Source organism: Aegilops tauschii, chromosome 4 (assembly GCF_002575655.3).
Source record: "Aegilops tauschii subsp. strangulata cultivar AL8/78 chromosome 4, Aet v6.0, whole genome shotgun sequence".
Taxonomy (NCBI): domain Eukaryota; kingdom Viridiplantae; phylum Streptophyta; class Magnoliopsida; order Poales; family Poaceae; genus Aegilops; species Aegilops tauschii.
Window position 1 is genome coordinate 151,345,020 of NC_053038.3, and position 9,003 is coordinate 151,354,022.

Below are 9,003 nucleotides of genomic sequence, written 5' to 3' on the forward strand. Positions count from 1 at the left end.
CTAGGTGTTCAAACAGGCAGGCAAGTTGAATGCCGAAAACAAGGAAAAGGGGCTGCATAGTGGCGACGAGGAGGAGCCCCGGCCGGCGAACATAGGAGGACAGAAGAAATTTCCTCCCCAAGTGAAAACGGCAAACATGATATACGCAACCCATATTCCGAAACGGGAACCGAAGCGCGCACTAAGGGACGTCTATGCGATGGAGCCAGTTTCCCCAAAGTTCAACCCATGGTCTTCTTGTCCGATCACTTTCGATCGCAGGGACCACCCCACCGGTATCCGTCATGGCGGTTCTACTGCATTTGTCCTTGACCCCATCATCGACGGATTTCACCTCACTCGAGTCCTTATGGATGGTGGCAGCAGCCTGAACCTACTCTATTAGGATACAATGCACAAAATGGGTATAGACCCCTCAAGGATCAAACCCACAAAAACCACCTTTAAAGGTGTCATACCAGGTGTAGAGGCCTGTTGCACGGGCTCGATCACACTAGAAGTGGTCTTCAGATCTCCGGACAACTTCTGAAGCAAGGAGTTAATCTTCGATATCATCCCCTTCCGCAGTGGCCATCACGCACTGCTCGGACGAACCGCATTCGCCAGATTCAACGCGGTACCGCATTATGCATACCTCAAGCTCAAAATGCCAGGACCTCGCGGGGTTCTAACAGTTAATGGAAAAACAGAATGCTCGCTCCGTACGGAGGAGCACACCGCTGCCCTTGCAGCAGAAGTGCAAAGCAGCCTTCTGAAGCAAACCGCCAATTCGGTGAAAAAGCCCCCGGACACCTTCAAGCGAGTCCGGGGTACCCTGCAACAGGATCACCAAGCACGGTCAGAGCTCACCTAGCAATTCGGCCTCCGTCCTAGTCCCAGTCAAGTGGCGAAATTTGCGCCGCACGTACATAATTATGCACTCAAGATACCATGGGCATAGGCGGAGGCACGGCTACGGCACGGCCCACAATGCGGCTCGACCGCTTCAGGACCCGTATACCTTTAACATTTTCTTCCTTCCAGGCCCCTATTCTCTGAAGGCCCTCTCCGATCGTCTGATTATCGGACCCGTCACGGGAAGGAAACACCAAGGAAGCAAGAAGCTTTGACGTACAAGGGAATCCCCAGGTGGTCTCTGATAACGATCGCTATACCTGTTTTGCATACCCACACGCAGCTTGCCCTTGGATAGGATATGTCAAATGGTCCTATTTTTTACTTATTGCACTACCTGTATGCATACGCTTTGACGTATCACTTAAATAACAATGTACATCATTAGCTCATTATTGCATTCCTTCATCTTTTTTACCTGTCTGCTTATTTACGACAAATTGCACCTGTACATTCTGATACATCTAGTGCGCCAGGGGCTTCAGTGTACCCCATAACACGGCATGAAAAGTCCGAACACTTTCGACAGTGCGGCACCCCGAACTTATAGCATTATATGCATCAGCTCCGAATCATGTCTTGGGTCAATAGTTGGGTCTGCCCGGCTCCCATGTTTTGGTACCTTACGTTCCACTATATCGGCTAAGGTAGCACTGGGAGAACTACTGCGATTGTGTCCCGGTTCTTCCGGACGAGCACCTCAGTAGAGAAAGCCGAAAACTGCCTGTCATGATGCGGCGAGAGCTGGTCGCTATTCGAGAGGTCTCAAATCCTTAAAGATTTTTTCCACTTCGGGCGAGGAGTCGGCCTTGTCCGATTTAGGCGTACATAGCGCCCCAAGTTCGGCCTTCCGAATACTAGGGGCTTCGCCAAAATTTTAAATTGTAGACTTCTATGGCTAAGTGAGAGTGATAAAGCTTTATAGTCCGATTGCCTGGTTCGTTGTGCTGAACACATCCTTCGAAGGACCCAAAACTGGGATAAAGAGTGATCAGGTTTATCCCGAACACCTCAGTACTAATTACATGGGGGCAGAAGCCGACGACTGGCCAACTCTCAGATTTTATAAACGGCCGCACAAAGGGTAATATTTTAAATTAACAAGCGTTACATAGCGCACATGAACTCGTTTCATATTACAGGATCAGATGAGTACATTCATTCAAATATTACATCCTTAGCACATTCCTCTGCCACAAGGCGAGCACCCTTCAGGACACTGTCATAATACTTTTCGGGGTGGCGATGCTCCTTGCCCTCCGGCGGCCCCTCCTTCACCAGCTTTTTGGTGTCCATCTTCGCCCAGTGCACTTTCGCCCGAGCAAAAGCCCTGCGCGCACCTTCAATGCAGACGGACCGCTTTATGACTTGAAAACGTGGGCAGGCATTCACATGCCGCTTTACCAGGCCGAAGTAGCTGCCAGGCAGGGGCTCGCCAGGCCACATCCGGACTATGAGACCCTTCATGGCCAGTTCGGCCGCGTTGTGAAGCTCGACCAGTTGCTTCAACTGGTCGCTCAAGGGCATCGGATGTTCGGTCCCAGTATACTGAGACCAGAACAACTTATCCGTCGAGCTCCCTTCCTCGGCGCGGTAGAACTCCGCGGCATCCGATACGCTGCGGGGTAGATCTGCGAACGCTCCTGGAGAGCTCCGAATTCGGGTAAGTAAAAGAATAGTTTCCTTCACATGCTTGCTTTGCATAATGAATGCCTTACTCGCCGCTATCTTCTTGAGCGCCTGAATTTCCTGGAGGGCCTTTTGGGCTTCGGCCTTGGCATTTTGTGCATTCTCGAGGGCCTTCGCAAGCTCGGACCCTTGCTTCATAGAGTCACGCTCCAAGGACTCGTATTTCTTGACAAAATCCTGGAGCTCTTGCTGAACCTCGCCGACTCGGGCCTCTTGCTTCTCGCGCTCGGTGCGCTCCTTGGCCGCTTTGTCTTCGGCCTTGGACAACGCCTTCTTTAGGGCCACCACTTCGATCATGGCCCCTAGCAAAATTCATGACGATCCTATGATCTAACAACCACTTTCCTTTTATTCGATATACAGACGGGGTATCACTTACCTTTGTTCTCTTCGAGTTGCCTCTTGGTAAGGCCGAGCTCTTCCTTGGACCGCCCAAGGTCCCGCTTCAGTGCGGAGACCTCCGCCGTACGAGCGGCAGCGGCCAGCAGTGAAGCCTGCTTATTCACATAGACAGATTCAGATTAGACTCCTGCGATTATTATTTGATCCTCTGTTCGGCTTTCCTTTGCGAACACCAAACAGAGCATCAAGGGCTACTATCTATGCTGTAACATTTTCTCATAATTTGATTACTTACCTCAAAGCCTGTTAGGAGGCTGGCGCAGGCTTTAGTCAGTCCGCTTTTGGCGGACCGAACCTTCTCGACCACCGCACTCATGATAGTGCGGTGCTATTCGTCAATGGAAGCGCCGCGAAGTGCCTCCAGCAAATTGTCCGATGCCTCTGGATGGACAAAGGCCATCGGCACAGACGGATCGCCCCCCTCTGCGGGGGGTCGCCTGACAGAATCCGGAACCACTGGAGGTTCCGGTGCAGTATTCGGCTGGGGGCTAAACTTGCTACCCCCGTCATTAGAGCCCATGGGAGTCTTCCCCCCCATGCGCCTAGCGTCTGGGATGTCGCCTTGGGGTGCCTCTAGAACTACCTCCCCTTGGTTAGGTGCCCTTTGAGACAACACCTCGACGTCGTCCGTAGGGCGGGGGGAGGAGGCGGTCGGGAGTGAATCGCTGTTCATCTCCGACTGGCCCAAAGACTCATCCGAAGAGGATACGTCGATATGGGCTTTGGATGGACTGCATGATCATGTTCGGCATGATAAGAAGCAATAAAACAAAATATACCAGAACTATTATGGTATCCGGATACTTACGACTTCGCCAGGGGCTTGTCCCTGGGTAACCACTCCTTGTCGCTGAAAGCGGCCGCTGTGGAGCAGTCGGGAAGGAGGGTCCTTCCCTTCTTGGACCCTTCGGCCTCCCCAGATGGGGCGGCCTTCCTTTTCTTGTCTCCCCCGGCTGGGGGGGAGAACTTTCCTCTTCCTCCTCCTCGTTTTCGTGGGAGGAGGGCGCCTCGGTGTTATCATACGATGAGTCTGATACAACCTTGCGCCGGAGACCTTTCTGGTCCCCGCGGTCTTCTTCTTGGCCTTCTTCTCCGGCGCCTCATAGGGCGCCGGAACCAGCATCTCCGTCAGGAGAGCCCTTGCTGGATCATCGGGATGTGGGGCCGGACAATCGATCTGCTCCGCTGTCGCGACCCAGTCCTGTTAAATGGCGTGGAGGCTCAGATCCCTCAGATGATTATACTGGGGAAAGGAATATCTTATGAGATATAAGGAGCTTACCGGATTGGCAGGGCGCTTGGCGCTGAGTCCGCGATCCTCGGTAAGGGGAGGAGGTACCTCGGCGGACTTGAACAACACCTTCCAGATGTCTTGGTGCATCGTGTCGAAAAGCTCTCGCAGCGTCTGGTGTTTAGCCAGGTCGAACTCCCACATATTGAATGCTCGTCTTTGACACGGAAGGATCCGGCGGAAGAGCATGACCTGGACCATGTTGACAAGCTTGATTTTCTTGCTTATCATGTTTTTAACACAGTTCTGGAGTCCGGTCAGCTCCACCGATGAGCCCCAGGATAGGCCCTTCTCTTTCCAGGAGGTGAGCCGCATGGGGATGCCGGATCAAAATTCGAGGGCCGCCACCCAGTTGGTGTCGCACGGCTCGGTGATGTAGAACCACCCCGATTGCCACCCCTTCACGGTCTCCACGAAGGAGCCTTCGAGCCAGGTGACATTGGGCATTTTGCCCACCATGGCGCCTCCGCACTCCACTTGCTAGCCGACCACCACCTTCGGTTTCACGTTGAAGGTCTTCAGCCACAGGCCAAAAGTGGGGCTTGATGCGGAGGAAGGCCTCGCACACAACGATAAACGCCGAGATGTTGAGGATGAAATTGGGGGCCAGATCATGGAAGTCCAGCCCGTAGTAGAACATGAGCCCGCGGACAAATGGGTGGAGGGGAAATCCCAGCCCGCGGACGAAGTGGGTAAGGAATACAACCCTTTGATGGGGTTCTGGGGTAGGGACGATCTGCCCCGCGTCTGGGAGCCGGTGCGCGATGTCTGCGGCCAGGTATCCGGCTTCCCGGAGCTTCGTAATGTTCTCCTCCGTAACGGAGGAGACCATCCACTTGCCTCCCGCTCCGGACATGTTTGGAGTGGTTTTGTGGAGAAAATGCGAACTTGGGCGCTGGAGCTCGAGTGCGCGAGAATGGATGGGCAGGGAAGAAGAAGGCGTGGGTGAAAAAGAGGAGTCCTTGTCCCTTTATAAGGGCGGTAGAAACTGTGCACCTCCCCACTTGCCTGGTAAAATCGCTTATTCCCCAAGCGCCGTGATTGATGGCGCGGTTGGGTTACCCACACCTGTATTGATGAGAATCCCGTGATAAGGGGACACGATCTCTGCTTCGACAAGACGTGCCAGGAAAACCGCCTCGCAATATGTGCAGTAGTTGGTTGAGAAAAACGGTTCGAATAATCACCGGGCCATGGCGTGATATCACGCTATGAAATTTGTCAGCAGATTAGATTTTTGGAATATTGTACTCTCTACGGTGGTATGTGGAATTTGTTTTGCAGAGCCGGACACGATCCTTGTGTTCAAAATCTTCTATGGAGTATTCAGAGGAGGAACCCGCCTTGCAATGCCGAAGACAATCTGGGCGCCGGACTCATCGTCATTGAAGCCTGGTTCAGGGGCTACTGAGGGAGTCCTGGATTAGGGGGTCCTCGGACAGCCAGACTATATACTTTGGCCGGACTGTTGGACTATGAAGATACAAGATTGAAGACTTCGTCACGTGTCCGGATGGGACTCTCCTTTGCGTGGAAGGCAAGCTTGGCAATTCGGATATGTAGATCTCCTCCCTTGTAACCGACTCTGTGTAACCCTAGCCCCTTCCAGTGTCTATATAAACCGGAAGGTTTAGTCCGTAGGACAACAACAATCATAATCATAGACTAGCTTCTAGGGTTTAGCCTCTACGATCTCGTGGTAGATCAACTCTTGTAATACTCATATCATCAAGATCAATCAAGCAGGAAGTAGGGTATTACCTGCATCGAGAGGGCCCGAACCTGGGTAAACATTGTGTCCCCCGCCTCCTCTTACCATCCGCCTTAGACGCACAGTTCGGGACCCCCTACCCGAGATCCGCCGGTTTTGACACCGACAACCACCCACACCTGTTTTCTAGCCAACCCGAATCTCGAGGGTGAGATTCATCTTAAGGGGGTAGATTTGTAACATCCCAAATTTTCAATTTGGAATGTTATACATAGGTCATTCATGCATATCATACTTTATTGCATTTCATTTTGCGATCCTCGAAATTCTAAGCAACTCAAGGACCCTCGGAGAGAGTTGGGGATTTCCTAGTTTTCATATTTGAATTTTTCTCAAATATCAAAACAAGGATCATTTTGGTTTTAATAATTTTTCTCTCTGAAAATATTTCATACTAAAAATATATGAGAGGAGATAATATGACTTCTCCAAAATAAATGAAATATTGGAGGAAAAATATTAAAATCAATTAATATATTTTGTTTGGACTTTATCACTATTTTATTTGAATTAGGAAAATATGCGTTTTTTAAAATTGCATTAGAGCCCAAATAAATGTTCACTTTGTCCGCTATATTTTTTAGAGGACGGGTACAAATTTATTCCAGGATTTTTGGAGTCCGTTTACTATTTCTTTTAATCGTTTTTCTGCGCGTCGGAATATTAAAAAAAAAGTTCTAACAGACTCCGGGCCGTAACAGGCCAGGACTCCCCAGGCCAGCCCCTTTATAAGCCGCGCACTGCGACCCCGCAACCCACCTCGAGCCCAGCCACCGCCCGCACCCAAACCCTAACCTAAGCCGCCGCCGCCCGCGCCAGCCGCCGCCGCCGCTGCTCCGCGCCGCCGTCCCGCTGCCGGATCCGCTCGCCGCCGCCGCCAACCCCGCCGGACCTCGCCGAGGTAGCCGCCCGCCGCCGCCGGTTTTCGTTAGAAAGCCGTTTGTTTTTTTCGAAAACCTAGATTCGTTTTTCTCTGATTAGATCGGTTTTTGTTTCGGTTCGGTTAAATAGCGGACGTTCGTCCGTACGTTCGTTTTAATGAACGCTGTTCATCCATTAGCCGCAGACAGCGAACATTCGTTCGTTAGCTTGTTCGTCAGTTTTTCTTTTTCCAGGGTTTTCCGCGATTATTTTCGATCACGATTTCTACCCTGATTTTCGTTTTAGTTTATCTTTTCGCTTGTTTATCCAAATCAGGTGAAACAAGCGCCTAGATCTTCGTCTCGAAGTTCTCCTTCTATTTAACCAACTTGAACAAGATTTTGATACAGTAAAATTTGACTTTAGTCCAGATTAGTAATCAGATCTTGTTTCTTTTGTGGTTTGAGTTTCGTGCTCCGTTTGATTTGATTCTTTTTGCAAATCGGAGTTCTTCAGTTGAACTTTCTGGTCAGATATTCTTATTTGAGTTTTACCTGCGCATCATTGCTTGATTGCTTATGTATGCTATTGTTTGTTTGCGATAGAATTCCCGGAGTGCGAAGCGTGCTACTACGAGTCACTAAGTTTTGCGGATCGTCAGCAAGGCAAGTAACACATTGATCATACTTCTTTCATACATGGTTTTTATGCATTAGTTCCAATCCTCAAACATTGCATGATTAGGATGTGTTTAACTTGTGGGTATCGGGAAGTAGTTGATGAGGTAGACCCTATTGCCCTGTTTATTATCAAACCCTTGGGAGTTACTTCTACGTATGCTTATATTGCTATGCTATGCTCGTAGACGTGGTTTGGTTTGAGAGATCCATGACAAATGTGAGTTGTTAATTAATGGTTCAACTTAAGGTGGCAACTTTAATACACATCTAGGTGGATTGCTTGTGGGCAATCGGAGAATCCAGTGTTGTCCTAGGATATCCCGGAGTACCCGTGTGATCATCCTACGGTCCGCCACCCAGGCTCAAAGGGATCATAAGATTATTCATGCTAGAAACTTCCGTGTGCAGCCACAAGCTATTATGGGCTCAAGCATAGTTGAGTATGTTGCATGACCTCTTCTAGTGGTGGGCTAGCAGATGTAGAGGGAAAGTAGGTGTAACTGTCCACCCGGGGTTAGAGTTAATGCTTCTGAAAGACTGTGTCTCAGTCATCCGTTTCTCAAACACCATGTAGTGCGAGAAATCCAACGGAGGAGATCGAGTCTTGTGGGGAAAAGTGTGCAAACCTCTGCAGAGTGTACAAACTAATCATGGTTAGCCGTGTCCCCGGTTATGGACATCTTGAGTATCCGGTTCTTGGATTATCATATGGATCTCATCACTCTAATTTAACTTGTTGGGTTGATAATTACTTTTAATTGGGATTGAGTTGGAGGAACCTTCTCAATGATGTTTCAACTACCATGATAGTTAAATAAAATATATTCCTTTGTTGTAGGAAAAAATTGGCTTTTCCAAAAACCTATTAACCATAGAGCCTCCACCAGCCATATATGCATATAGTGATAGCCTTTATCTGTTCATTACTCTACTGTGTTACATTGCCAGCATATTCCATGTGCTGACCCGTTTTCGGGCTGCAACGTATCATGTTACAGACTTTTCAGACAAGGAGTAATGTTCACTAGGCTGTTGTGGTGCACTCAGCTATGCCGTTGGAGTTGATGGACTCACTTTATCTTGCAAGCCTTCCGCTGTTATCTTATTTAGATGGCCTTAAGCCATATTTATTGTAATAAGTTCTCTTTGGATACTATCGATGTAATAAGTGTGTGATTGCTACTCTGTTATAAATCCTTTGAGTACTGTGTGTGTCAGCATTACCGACCCAGGGATGACACTGAAGCACAGAGACTTGACCGCCTGAGGTCGGGTCGCTACAATGACCCACAAGTATAGGGGCTCAATTGTATCTCTTTTCGATAAGTAAGAGTGTTGAACCCAACGAGGAGCAGAAGGAAATGATAGGTAGTTTTCAGTAAGGTAATGTTTGCAAGTGCTGAAATTGCAAGTAG